The sequence below is a fragment of the Chinchilla lanigera genome, unplaced genomic scaffold, assembly GCF_000276665.1.
Source record: "Chinchilla lanigera isolate Chin_1 unplaced genomic scaffold, ChiLan1.0 scaffold00032, whole genome shotgun sequence".
NCBI lineage: Eukaryota > Metazoa > Chordata > Mammalia > Rodentia > Chinchillidae > Chinchilla > Chinchilla lanigera.
Window position 1 is genome coordinate 641,130 of NW_004955433.1, and position 15,386 is coordinate 656,515.

Consider the following 15,386-nt stretch of genomic DNA (forward strand, 5'->3'; position numbering starts at 1 on the left):
TAAGTTGTGGAAGCAACCCAAATGTCCATCCACCAAGAATTGGAATAGAAAATTGTGGTGCTTTTATAGAATGGACTATTACTCAGCTATAAAGAAAGATAAACTCGAGGCCTTTATAGGTAAATGGTCACAACTAGAAACCACACTCATAAGTGAAATAAATCAGACCTGCATGTGCAAGCACCGCAGTTTCACTAGTGTAAAACCTGAAAGAGTTAATTGAAACTTGGAGGTATGATAGACATTGTGAAATGATAGGAAAACACTCAAGGGTAAAGGGCAACTGGGATGTGGGAAAAGAGAAGAGAAATAAGGAGAAATTTTGTATGTATGTATATACAAGATAGCTAACATAGTTGTTCTACTGTCTTCTATTTCTTTGCTGAAAGAAACTGTCAGTGAATCCTTGAGTGATCAGTATTGCATGTCTCTATCTGTATTCATGAGAAACCACTTTGAAGACATCAGTATGTAATACAAGAAGCATTGTTAATTTCCTACCACTGTGTTTGTAACTCTGTATTGTCTGTACTGTTCTTTTGCTATTTTGTAAAATGTTGTCTGTCTGTTAATGTTTTCCTCCTTTTATTTTTAACATAAAAATAAAAAAATAAAGGACAAGAATGCCTGCTCAGGAGTCTTGAGCTTAGAAGCTTGAATGGTCTGGGCCTACAAGGTCCCTCCCTTGCCCCCTCCTGCTACAACCTAACCATCCTGAGCTTTCAGCACTGATAAGTACGAGGAAAGTTGGCAGGGGATCTCTGGGAAACTGACTGATTGAAATCAGAAACTTAGTATCAAAAAATAAACTGTTTGGGAAAGGTAGCCTATGCCACCTCTACTCACAGTTCAGCTGACTCTTGGAGGTAGTTGTTGTCATGTTGTGCATAAAGGAAACAGGACAACAGGAAACTACACAAGTAAAATTCACCCTTTTTAGCACAGTTTTCAGACTTTTGAAAATGTAGTCATGTATTTAGACCACTGCCACTGCCCCAAGGAAACTTTCTCAGTATTGTGGCACAGCATGCAGTGAATAAACCCTTTTTTCTCCCTTTACCAGGCTAACCTCACCCAGCTGGCACTGTAATTAGACAACTTGTGTAAGGGTACATAACACAGTCTTTCCTCTTTTTCTGTAAGACACTCACCTTCAATGACTTCAGAGGTGGTTCACAAAGCTTGTCACTGTCTATACACCTCCTTTTCACCTTTTTCATAATTTGCAGAACTCCATGCAGGTGAATCACCAATTTCCAGCCAGAGCATGCTATAAAGAGTAGCAAGACCTTTCCAGTCACAGGAATGAGGGTTCAACCGGTGATCAACACAGTGCAACAAGTCTGGTCCAACAGGGTCTCTGACCTCACCAAGACTGTATTCACCCTCCTTCCAAAGCACTTACTCATTGACATCAGGAGGGGAGCAAAAGGTGAAATGGCAACCTTGAACTGCACATACCACCCATCCCCAGTATAAACAAGTAGACTACTACTGTTGCATATGGTTCTCTGAATATTCCCTTTATCGCTACGTAGGCTAACTAGCCCTCATCTGAGCTGTCCACTGAGTAGGAGATGACTTGCTTACCAGGTGGACTGGGGTGAGACAGAGTGACAGGTTTGTGATCACTGCATAACTCTGAATATGCTAATAGCCAGAGAATTACACACTTGCAAGTAGGGAGTTGTCTGCATGTGGATTCCATCTCAATGAGAGCATTATTGAAAATAAAAAACTATGAGGCCAAAATCATCTAGATTATCAGTTTTTTGGGTCACATCCTGAGGTGTGCTGGACACTGATTTTTTAAAGGACAAATTTTGTTTCATGTAGGCCTAGCATATGTATTTATATAGGTGTGGGGTGGCCATTGGGTTCTTTAATTTTCACTAAAAATTTCCAATCCAAAAATTATTGCCAGAGTAAGGAACACATTATGAACATTCCACTTGGTGCAGTATTTGTTGCTGCCAGGCACCTATAAAAACTATCGACAAAATATGTCAGATGATAGATATCCCAACCACCCTGATCTGATCATTGCACATATATATCCATTAAAATGTCACACCCCATTTATATTTATGTTCAATTACTGTGTGTCACTTAAAAATAAATATATACACATATTTTTAAAACTCTCATAAAAATATTTGGAGAGTATTTAAGAAACACAAGGTCCACTGATCCCTCCATAAAATCTAGGTTTATGCCCAAATAAGACACAACCAGCAAACAGCAGCATATGGGACCATGGGGTCTTGGTATCCAAATGTGTCCTGAAACAGGGTAAGGACAATGACAACTACACGAGCCGTCTCAGACAGCACAGTCAGACCATGTGCTGCTGTGTGTCGTGGGCAGCACTGAGCTCGATGCTCTCCCACTGCCCTCTTCAGTCTCCTCTGCATCCCTGTGTGACACATGTGCAGGACACTGCCCTCAGGGGTAAACGCCAGGAAAGCTTCTCTGAAGAACCAGCATGCTTTCCACTGTCCTGTCACTGAACCATGTGAGTGCTCATTCCTTTTTTAAAAATGCAAGAACAAAAACATATTAACAAACAGACATAAACAAAACAACAGAAAAACAATAAAAGCAATACAGAATTCAGACACAGTTATAGGAAGTTAACAATGGTTGTTGTATTACATATTGTCATCTACAAATTGGTTACTCAGTTAAACAAATATAGGCATGTAAGATCGATCCAACAATTAAACATTAACTGTTCCTTTCCGTAAAGCAATAGAAATTAGTAGTACAATTATCTTTGCTATCTTGTCTGTACATATATACATTTTTCCCTTCTCTCTTTCTTTTCTCGTTTCTCTCATCCCAATTGTTCTTTCCTTTTGAGCAGTTTCTTGCCCTTTCACAATATTTCTTGTATCTTTCAGGCTTTATTTACTCTTTCAGGTTCTTACACTAATGAGACAATACAGTGTTTACACATGTAGGTCTGATTTATTTCACTTATGAGTATGGTCTCTAGTTGTTCTATTTACCTATAAAAGTCTCGAGTTTATCTTTCTTTACAGCTGAGTAATATTCTGCATGTTTTTCCAGAAGAACAAAAAACATCATACCACAGCGATATATGTGCACCCATGTTTACAGCAATGCAATTTGAAACACTTAAATCATGGAAGCAACCCAAATGCACATCAACTGAGGAATGGATAAAAACAATGTGGTCTTTCCTTTTTATAATGGACTCCACTCTCAGCTTTGGTCCACCCATGTCCTTGCCAACATGCTTCCTCATGGCAACTTTCCCCTCCAAGTTGAATTTTATTTTCTATTTATGACCCTTATATTCACTTAAAAGTTTCAAGGATGCTTCATTCCAAATCCAGGCAAAGATTTTGCATGTATATATTTTAATACACCTTGATGAAAAGAACACATTTCCTAAGGGAGCTTCTGCATAATGCCGAGGGCCTAGAACAAAGATGCCCAGTAGGCACTTTTTAATATAAATCTGTGTGGTTTTTCTGAAAAACGAATAAGCATCCACATTTCTATTAATAGACTATAAAATGAAATGAGACAATATTTCTGATATATGATTTTTAACTAATAGTTTTACAATCTGGCCTCAATCTTTCCTGTATTTTTGTGTTTTGTTTTGTTTTGTTTTGTTTTGTTTTGTTTTGTTTTGTTTTGTTGAGACAAGGTCTTTCTGTGTAGCCCAGACTGGCCTCCAACTCGTGGTGATCCCCTTGCTTCAGCCTCCCAAGTGCTGGGATTACAGGCCTGCACCACTACAACCAGCTGCACTGTTTTTCCATACAGTTTTTTTCAACATTACTATCAAAAAGTATTGTAACAAACTGATAAATTCATCAAGTTAATTATTAAAACTCAATCATCTAGAGAAAACTAAAGAAGGGAGCACAGTAATTTTTTGGCAAACCATTGAAAGTTGTGGGCAAAACTTATGTCTAGGAATTAAAAGTATAATAGAATGTTCAATCCCTTTATTTTTTATTTTAAAGAAAATAAACATTAGAAAAACACATTTAAAATGATACAGAATTTCAAAACAAGGTAATAGGAAATTAACAACGGTTGTCATATTGCACTGTTATCTTCAAAGCAGTTGTTCAGATTACCAGATATAAGCGTGTAAAATTGGTCCAAAAAATTAAGCATTAACTGTTCCTTTCAGTAAACCAATAGAAATTACTTGTACAATTATCTTAGCTATCGTGTGTGTGTGTGTGTGTGTGTGTGTGTGTGTGTGTGTGGTCTTTTCTCCTTTCCCTAGCACTTTCTTTCCTTCACAATATCTATTGTACCTTTTGGATTTTATTTACTCTTTTAATTTTGCATACTAGAGAGACAAGACGATGTTTACACATGGGTCTGATTTATTTCACTTATGAGTATAGTCTCTAGGTGCATCTATTTACCTATGAAAGCCTTGAGTTTATCTTTCTTTATAGCTGAGTAATGTTCCATTGTATAAAAGTACCACATCTTTTTTATATATTCTGTTGATGGGCATTTGCATTGTTTCCAAGCTTTATTTATGACAAATTGAACTGATATCAACAAGGGTGCACATATATTGCTGTGGTATGTTTTCAATTTTTCTGAGAAAATATCCAAAAGGGGAATTGCTGGGTCAAATGGGACCTCCAACCCTATTTTTGTGAAGAATCTCCACACTGATTTCCACAGTGGTTGCACCAGTCTACGCTTCCACCAACAGTACAGAATGGTTCCTTTTTCCCCATACCCCCACCATCATTTGTTATTGGTTGATTTCTTGATGATAGCCATTCTTTCTGGGGTGAGATGGAATCTCAGTGCTGTTTTAATTTGCATTTCTCAAGTGACCAATGATGTTGAATATTTTTTCATATATTTATTTGCCATTTGTATTTCTTCACCTGAGAAGTGTGTATTCATATCAGATGGCCATTTTTGTACTGGATCTTTGAATTTGGGGGGCCTGATTTTTTTAATACTTTATATGTTCTACACAGGAGTCCTTTGTCTCAGGGGCGCTTGGCTAAAATTTTTTCCAAGCTCGTGGGTTTCCTATTCAACCTGTTGGTGATTTCTTTTGATAAGCAAAGCTTTTCAATAAGATGAGATACCAGTTGTTGATTCTTTGAAGTATTTCCCATGCACCTTGGTTATTCATGAACTCTCTGCCTACCCCTATGTCTTCAAGATTTCCACCTAATTTCTCTTCCAATAGACCTAGTGTTTCTGATTTTAATATTCAGATTTTTAAGTCATTTTGACTTTATTTTGATGCATGGTGATAGGCATGGGTCTAGTTTTAGTCTGCAGCATGTGGAAAGCCAGTTTCTCTAGCACCATTTATTAAAGAGGCTATCTTTCTTTCAGTGAACTTGTTTGGCCCCTTTGTCAAAGATTAGGTGGCTAAGTGTGTTTGTGGTTGTAGCTGCATCTTCTAGTCTATTCCATTGTTACTCAAATCTGTTTTTTTTTTTTTTTTTTTGCCAGTACCATGCTGATTTTATCACAGGAGCTTTGTAGTATAGTTTCAAGTCAGGGATTGTGATGCCTCCTGTCTTACCTTTATTGCCCAGGATTGTGTTTGCTATTCGGGGTCTCTTCTGGTTCCTGATGAATTTTAGGAATGTTTTCTCTAGATCTGTGAGGTATACCAATCGTATTTTCATTGGGATTGCATTGAATCTATACAACAGTTTTGGGAGTATGGCCATTTTCACAATGTTGGTTCTTGCTATCCATGAGCAAGAAGTATCTTTCCAGTTTTTTAAATTCTCTTCAATCTCTTTTTTCAGAGTACTGTAATTTTCACTTCCTTTGTTAGATTGATTCCTAAGTATTTCAACTTTTGGATGCTATTGTGAAAGTTACAGTTTCCCTAATTTCTCTCTAAGTGTATTTGTTCTTTGTGTATAGGCATGCTATTGATTTTTGAGTGTTGATTTTGTATCCAGGTATGCTACTGAATTTGTTTATAAATTCTAGGGGTCTTCTGGTGGAGTTTTGGGGGTCCTTTATGTAGAGTAGCATGTTGCAGTAGATTGACAACTGGTGGTCAACTTATACCCCCAGTTGAACTGAGTAAGTGTGGTGCTGAGTGTGGGAGGCCCACCTGGAGACTGCTGCCAGTAGCATAAGAGGCAGAAATGGAGAAGAGAGGCTGTCGGGAGCTGAGAGAGGCTGTGAAGAGCCATTGGTTGTTTTGGAAGAGCTTGTCATGCTGGCTTTCCTGATGAACTTGGCTGTTTTCATCCTCTGAGGAGCTCAGGACCTCGTTGGCACTGAGAATGGCTTTGGTTCACTTTGGGGGAGCTCTGGTCCTCACTTTGAGCATTGCTCTCTGGCTCTAGTGCAGATCCCTCAGTGTACTAGCACAGATCCTTCATCCCACTGGCACAGACTTCTTAGATTCCACCACTGACCTTTGGGCCTTCCCAGCACAGATCTGTGAAACAGGCCTGCATGAGACCTTGTGGTAGGCTCTGGGCCTCCAGCTGGATTTGTGGGAGGCACTGCCATGAGCTCTAGGTATTCAGCTGTCCTCATGAAGGACATTTCTGTGGGATCCAGGCCCTCAGATTGATTCTTTGGTCTTACTGTGTGGACAGATTTCCTGCACTCTTCTGTATATCATTGTTTGGGTGACTATTATAAATAATCATATAAAATATGTATTGTATTGTTTCCCTTGCAAAATATCCCCCAAACTAACAGAAAATTGGTACCAGGAATGGGGTAAGGTAAGACTCAAGGCTCTATATGCCTTGAATCAGTGTCCACTATATGGTACTGTGTCCCACACTGCCAGGATTCATGGGTCCAGGAATCAAGGGGTAGAAGTAGGAATGGTACCACTCACCATTACCCCTAGTGATCCACTAGCAAAATTTTTGCTTCCTGTCCCCATGACCTTATGTTCTGCTGGCTTATAAATCTTAGTTCCAGAAGGGGTAAAGATTACACCAGGAAGCACAACAATGGTACCACTGAACTGGAAGCTAAGATTTCCCCCTGGTCATTCTGGTCTCTTCATGCCTCTGAGGAAACAAGCTAAAAGAGGAATCAGTGTTGTCCGGCGTGACTGACCCAGATTATCAAGGGGAAATTGGACTACTACTCCACAATGGAGGAAAAGAAGAATATATGTGGAGTGCAGAAGATCCCTTAGGGTGCCACTTAGTATTATCTTGCCCTATTATTGAAGTCAATGGAAAACTACAACAACCTAATACAGGCACAATGACAAATGGTCCAGAGCCTTCAGGCATGAAGGTATGGGTCCCTCCACCAGGAAAAGAACCAAGACCTGCTGAGGTGTTTGCTGACGGTCAAGGGAATACAGAATGGGTAGTGGAAAAAGGTAGTTCTAAATACCAGCTATGACCCCGTGACCAGCTACAGAAAAGAGGATTATAATGGTACTATTCCTCCCCTATATGGTACTAATGTAATATAACGTTGATAGACTGAATACTGGTTCTTCAGGATTGTTAAACCTGTGTTATAATGTTCAAGTTATGAAATTGTAAGCATCAACCAAAGAAAATTTACATTCTATTTGGGTGAGAGGATTAGTGCATTTCCACTTGTACAGAGGATAGCTATAACATGTTAGGCACAATTATATATGTCTTTGTATCTGGGTATTGGTTTAAAGAAATGTGTCTGGTTGCCAAGTTGACAAAGGATGGATTATAGTGGTTGACTGATTATGTCAACTTGAGAAGTTTAAAAGCTTAACTGAACTTGGCTCAGCAATTGGCTCAGCAATTCTACACCCTAGGGTGTAGAGAAGCCACCCTAGGGTGGATCATTACCTAGATGATATAAAAGGGAAATCGGGAAGAACAGAGAAACTTCCGGTCCTTTTGGAGGAAGTCCAGTCTTCACCTTCAGCTTGGGCTTCATCTCCTGGCTTCTAGTGCAGACTCTCTGGCTTCCACCTTGGATCCTTCAGCCTTTCGTTGCAGACCCACCAGCCTCCTGGTACAGACTTGCCTGGAACTCTGCAGTGAACTCCAGACCATGGACTGATTCCCTTGGTCTTCAATGTGTAGACACCCTCTGCATGCTTCCTCATACAACTCTTTGGCTGACCATCGTAAGCCAATCTTGTAATTTCTTATACATTTGTACATCTTGTGTTATATGTTTTTCTAGTAAAACCCTGACTGATATACATGTCATCTGTGAATAATGATAATTTCACTTCTTCCTTTCCTATTCTTATTTCTTTGGTTTCTCTCTCTTGTCTAATTGTTTTGGCTAATGTTTTCAGAAATGTTTAATAGGAGTGGTGACAGTGGATATCCTTGTCTTGTACCTGATTTTAACGTGAAAGCTTTCAGTTTCTGTCCATTTAGTATGATGTTGGCTGTTGGTTTGTCATAAATGGCTTCTACCTAATAGAGGTTAAGTCCACCTGTTCTAATTTTCTTTAGGGTTTTTATCATGAATGACTTTATCAAAAGCTTTTTCTGCAACTACTGAGATGATCATGTGATTCTTATCTTTGACTCTGCTGATATGATGTATTACATTTACTGATTTGTGTATATTGAACCATCCCTGCATTCTGTGGATCAATCCCACTTGGTCATGGTGTATAATCTTCTTGATGATTTGCTGCACTCAGTTAACTAGTACCTAATTGATAATTTTTGCATCTATGTTCATCTGGGAGATTGACCAGTAATTCTCTTTTTTGTTTGGGTCTTTCTTTGGTTTTGGTATCAGGGTAATACTTGCCTCCAGGAATGAGTTAGGGACTATTGCTTCCCTTTCAATTTTATTAAAGAGTTTGAGGAGTATTTGCATTAAATCTTCTCTAAATTTCTGGTCAAATTCAGCTGTGAATCCATAGGACCTGGGCATTTCTATGTTGGTAAATTTTTAATTATGTTTTTAATTTCATTAATTGATATTAGGTCATTTTTTGTCCGTTTCATCTGTGTTTTCCTTCCTCTGAGTAAAAATTTTCAAAGTAGATATTGATGATCTTCTGAATTCCCACAAGATCTGTAGCAATTTCACCCTTTTCATTGCTCATTGCATGAGATGTGACTTTTTCTTTCCTTTTTTTGATAAAACTGGCTAGGGGTTTATAAATTTGATTTATTTTTTTAAAGAACCAACTCTTTGATTTTTTTAATTCTTTGCATTGTTTTCTTAGTCTCAGTTGCATTTGTTTCTGCTCTAATCTTTATAATTTCCTCCCTTGCATAAGCTTTGGGCTTGACTTGCTCTTTTTTTTTCTAGAAGTTTGAGGTGTCACATAAGGTTGTTTATTTGTGTTCAGTTTTCCCGATGTGGGAATCCACTGCTATAAATTTCCCTCTGAGGACTGCTTTCACTGTGTCCTACAGGTTGCAGTAGTTTGTTTCTGCATTTCCATTTGATTGTAAATATTGTTTCATTCCTTCTTTAATTTCTTCTGTGACCAACTGGTTATTCAGGAGGATGTTATTTATTTTCCATATGCTTATGGAGTTTTTGCAATTTATCATTAATTTCCAATTTCATTGCACTATGGTCTGATAATATGCATGGGATAATTTCAATTCTTTTGCATCTACTGAAGCATGTTCTATGTGCTAGTATATGGTCTATTTTACAGAATGTCCCATGTCCAGCTGAGAAGACTGTGTATTCTAATGTTGTTGGGTGGAATACTCTGCAAAGGTCTATTAAGTCTATTTGTTCACATGTATGGTTTAGTTCTGGTATTTCTTTGCTGAGTTTTTGTATAGTTGACCTAACTCTTTGTGACAATGGGGTGTTAAAATCCTCTGTTGCAATTGTTATTACTTATTTGATTTTTCATGTCTGTTATTTGCCTTACATAGTTGGGTGCTCCTACATTTGGTGCATATATATTTATGATTGTTATCTCTTGCAGTTTTCCCCTAACAAAAATATAGTGACTTTATCTGTTTTCATCATTATTGGTTTGAAGTTCACATTGTCTGCAAACAGAATAGCTAATCCTGTTTTTTCTGGGTTCGTGTTGCATGGAGTATTGTTTTCCATCCTTTGACTTTCAGTCTATGAATTTTTTGAGTTAAATGTGTTTTTTGTATACAGCATATTGTATACAAGTCTGTTTCTTTTGATTGCTGAATTGAGGCCATTTACATTAATGGTTATTACTAATATGTGTTGACTTATCTTTGTCACGTTATTTTCCCACTGTTGGTTCTTTACTTTTCCCGTTTAACTGCTTACCTTTCTCAGTGATTCTTTTCTATTGTTGGTCTTAAAATTGTGGTCATTTTTATCTCTTTATAGAATATCTTTCAGTACTTTTTGTAGGGTTGGCTTGGTCGTCATGAATTTCCTCAGTTGATCTTTGTCACAGAAGTACCTTATTTCTCCATCAATTTTGAAAGATAGTTTCACAGAGTACAGCAATCTGAGTTGGAATTTGTTTTCTTTTAGGACCTGAAATACTTCACTCCAAGCTATTCTTAACTAGATGGTTTGCTTTGAGAAGTCAGCTATGATTCTGATGGGCTTTCCTTCATCGATGATCTGTTTCTTTTCCCTAACAGCTTTTAATATTCTGTTCTTTTGCTGAGTTTCTGGGATCTTGATCATTATGTGTCAGAGTGTAGATTTATTTTGGTTATAACTAATTGGAGTTCTTTATGCCTCACTTATGTGTATATCAGGTTCTTCTCCCATGCTTGGGAAATTTTCTGCTACTACTTCTGTAAATAATCTGTTCATGTCATTCATGTAGCCTCCTGCTCTTTCATTGACACCTATCATTTTTTTATTGTTCTTCTTTGCCTCATCTTGCAGCTGTTGAATTGTTATTTGCTGGTTCCTTGTTATTTTTATGAGATCTTTCCTTTCATGATCACTAGCTGCACTGCTGTCCTCAAGGTCTGAAAATCTATCTTCCATTTGTCCAAGCAATTTTTCCAGCTTTCAATGAAATCTTTAATTTCCTGACTATCTCTTTGAATCTGTTTCATGCACTGTAATTCTTTCCTATACTGGTCATTCAAGGTTTCCAGCAATTTTTTTTTTTGTGTGTGCTCCTCAATTTTTTTACCTTTGACTTCTTTTCATATACTGAGCAATTCTTTCATTATGGATGTCATTTCTTTTTTTTTACCTGAGCAATTATTTCTGATCTGATTTCCTCTATATCCTGATATAGTTGCTTCTTTACTTCAGTTGCTATCATTTCAGAAATTTCAGGTGTGTAACTTTCATGTTCTTCCATGTTGATGTTTCCTGGACTACTTCTGTGCAGGGTGGAGGTCTGAGATTGTATTTTGCTCCTTCTTCTTGTCATTTTCAAATCTCCCTAGTTTTTCTGAGATTCAGAGTCATTCCTGAGGCTTCCCAGGTTGGAGTGGCCTTCCCAAGGTGGCAGCAGGCACAGCCAGAGGTCTTGGGCTCCCAGATAGCTCACCACAGCCTCCCAGTCTGTGCGACCTTCTCTAATTTTCCTCTTTTCCATACATTTTTAAAATGTTGTTTGCCCTTGATTTTAAATTTTCCCTTTAAAACTTTATAGCTGTTATCTGTTAATATTCTATTTAAACTTTGAAGACAATCATGGTTAAACAATCACAGTTGCCTAGTTGTACTTTATATTTGGAAGTGTTTGGTATCCAGAAAAGATTATGATAGTTAAACCTACTACTTTCTCTTTAATATTGGTGTAACTAACCTCCTGTGTGTTCCACAAGTGAGGTTTAGTCGCCAAAGCTAAGAAAGAGATGTGGGCCAATAGAACAGCTATATAATTAGATAGTTCACAGAACCACATAAAATTGCAGCTACCAGTATAATTAGAAGTTACCTAATTATAATATGTGAAAGCTTGTAGCTGTTTTGTTTTCTTGGTAGAAGGTTATTTACCAAAATTTAATAACACTCTGCTCTTTTAAATCCTTGTTTGTCTTGAATTCTCTTTTGTCTGATATTATTTTCCCATTGGTTTACTTTTCGTTAGTGGTTAACTGGCACCATTCTTTCTGAAACTCACTTAAATAGACTGATAAAATCCTGTTTTGAGAGTATGTTAAAAATTACCCTTCCAGACGCTAATGTTGTCTATGGCCACACTATCCTGGATGCATCTGATCTTGTCAGATACTATTAGTAAGAATGTAAATTGTTTCACTTTGTTGGAATTTAGATTAAATTTAATTGTAATTTATTAAATTATGTAATTGTTGGGGCTGGGGATTTAGCTCAGTGGCACAGGGCCTGTCTGGCAAGTGCAAGGTCATGAGTTTGATTCCCGGTACCGGAAAAAAACAATATGTAATTGTTAAATTACAAAAGCCCTTTGATGCACTCTACTTTTAAGTATCTTACAAAACCATATATAGTACTCAACAAACACATGTATAAAGGATTTTCATTACTATATTGTGATTATGAACAATTTTTATGCTGTATTATCCATACTTTCCAGTTTATGTATTGATGCTTTAACTTCTCTCCCTCTTTCCCCTCCCTCCCACCCAGTGAGCTGCAGCTCCCAGTCAGCCAGGCAATCATGGAGATTAGGAGAGCAAAAAGTGGGTTCTCTCCAGTGTGCTGTGTTACCACTCATGATAGTAAGTTACTATACTTAATACAACTTCAATTACAGTATTTTCAATTTATGATGGATTTTGGGGGTGTAGCCCCATCAAAATGGAGGAGCATCTTTACCAATTTGGACAGAGAATAGTAACCTGTGAAAACAGGATGAGACAAAGGGGCTTGGACCAGGGTGGGCAGTGGAATGGAGAAGGAACTAGAAGTTAGGGGTTAGTGGAGTGAGATGCAGTTGTATGGACTTCTCACTCTGATTTCCTGTCTTCAGTAAGAGTGTCACTTTTCCTCCAATACAGGGAGAATACCTCCCATGTGGAAATTTTCTCTCCTGAGATCAGGAACAAAACATAGAGGGTCAGAACAACATTTTTGTACTGGCTGTTTTTTAAAAATGTCTTTAGATCAGATGCATCCTTATCACAAAGTGGCACATTTTGGACATGTTCTAAACTTTTTAACATATTTGAGGTTCCAGAGAAAAGAAAAGAATGTAGGAGAGCATTATCCAAAACTGAATCAAACACATGCATTTGACACTTGCAAAACACAGCAAATCTCAAGCAGGCTAAATAAAAACAAACCTCCATCTAGACACACCACAGTAAAACCACATAACACAAAAGAGGCATCTAGAGACTAGGATTCCTTACATCACTTTCCTACTAAAAACCCCACCATGGCTTAGCAACTTTCCAGATTTCCATCCAATGACCATGGTCTACTTTCAAGAAAACAAGAACAGAATGACACTAATGGGCAGAAATGCTTAGTATCACTCTCGGTGACTGCTATGGTTGACATATTTTGCCAATTTGAGAAGTGTAAAAGTTAAGTGACTCATCAGGTGGCCAACATCCTCACTTTGTAAACATCCTCAGCTTGTGCAAGAGAAGAGCATGGAGATGACGTGGGCAGGTCGTCTGCTTACAATGGGAGAAAAAGAGGCTTGCTCTCCCCCTTTTGCTTTTGTTGCTTTTGCTGTCTTCTGCTACCTTGAACTGTTGCCCCTGTGCCATGCCACCCTGCTTTAGAGCCAGCTGATTATGGACTGAAACCTCCACAGACTGTGAGCTAAATAAATCTTTCCTTCATTAATTTTGGGAGTCAGGTATTTTGTCTCAGCAATGACAGAAAAGTAACCAAGACAGAATTTGGTACCAGAGAAGTGGGGTCGTCGCTGTAACTATACCTGACCATTTGGTCCAAGAGCCTTTGGGAATGGCTTGTGGGAAGAGTTTGGCAAGGTTTGGAGAGGATGACTGAAAAGTAGCACTGGAATGCCTTTGGCTGTTCTGTATGGGAGATCCTGATCAAAGCTCAGAAGACCAGAAGGTTGATTTGTATCAGCCAGTAAAGACAAAGTTTGGGAGGTTTCTGCTGGGAAGAAGGACTGCATTGGTTGCTAGACTCTAGATGATGTGTATTACGGCTTACCAGAAAGTTTGTCTGCATTTTGCTCATGTCCAGAGACTTTGCCTGAGATTCAGATAAAGGGCAGTGCACTGATTAATCTGGCAGAAGAAATTTCAGGGCAATCTAATTTTGGGGCAGTAGCATGGCTATTGTTGGGGGCTTTTAGCCAGATCTTTGTTGAGAATCAAGAGCAGAGAACCCAGCAGAATGATTTAAAATGTTGTGTTTGGCCAGAAGGGAAGCTCAAATAAAACTGTAGACAATGAAGATAGAGCACAGGACATCTTAATTGCTGAGGAGGAACAGAGGAATAGAAAAGATGGCCTGAGGGCATCACAAGAAGCAGGAATTCTCCACACTTTGCAGACTCAAAACTGCAAAGGTAAAAGACTGCTTTGAGAAGAAAGCCACAGAACACCATGTTCCAGAATAACAGTGGCTATACCATGTTCCAGAATGGTGGTGACATAGAAAATTTGTTCCTCAGAATTGGACTCAGAGTGCACAGAAACCTAGGCATGCAACCCCAACAGGCAAGAGAGGAAAGCCTGGCTCCAGCTGACAGCAGACCTTGACATCACACACATGGTGCTGGTTTAGGTGCATGCAGAATGCAAGACTTGTGCAGTTAAGGATTCCACCCTGGTTTCAGAAGGCCTGGGAGGTCAGGCAGTGTGTCCCTGAGAGAGCAGTGTGTGAGGCTGTGAGGAGGAAGCCAAAGATGCAATGGAGACCCCACAAGTTTGGAAAAGCCAAGTACATGGATTGTCTGAGAAAACCTGTAAGGAGGGAACTGGCCCAAGAGAGAAGCCATGGGCACTACAACCACCAGAATGGCCATAGGGTGGAGTTACTCAAGCCCTTTGGAGTTCACAACTTGCCACAGATTGCCTCAGATGTTTTCCCTGCTGGATTTTAGACTTGCTTTCATCCCATTCCTTTGTATCTCTGTTTGTAACTTTTGGAATGAAAATGTTTATCTTGTGCCATTGAATACTGGAAGTGTTAAACTTTGTATTCATTTGTACAGGGGCTTGCAGCTAAGAGTTTGCCTTATATCTCAGAGGACACTTGGGACTTGGACTTTTCAGCAGTACTGAAACTGTTAAGACTTTGGCAGCTTTTGCAGATGGACTAAATACCATTTGTATAAACAGATGTGCATGAGTCTTTGAGGGGGCAAGGGATGGAATATTATGGTTCTAATTCAATATAATGTTGACAGACTTAAGACTGATTTTTAAGGATTGTTAAACCTGTGTTACAATGTTGACACTAAGCATGTCTTTGTATGTCTTTCAACCTGTTTAAAGAAATTTATCTGTTGCTAAATTGACAAGGGGTGGATTGCTATGATTGATACATTGTGTCAATTTGAGAAGTTTAGAAGTTTAAGTGACCTCCTC

The 15,386-nt window shown here is 38.5% G+C and overlaps 1 protein-coding gene across 3 annotated transcripts in view; it reads right to left on the reverse strand.

The window, feature by feature from the left end:
• The window catches only part of Naaa (N-acylethanolamine acid amidase), a gene marked incomplete at its 5' end in the record, with an annotated part of 44,049 nt that overhangs the window by 10,503 nt on the left and 18,160 nt on the right, over nt 1-15,386 (reverse strand). The window contains 1 exon segment of one of the 3 annotated variants that reach the window (XR_001234753.1): nt 1,152-2,529. 3 annotated transcript variants of the gene reach the window in all.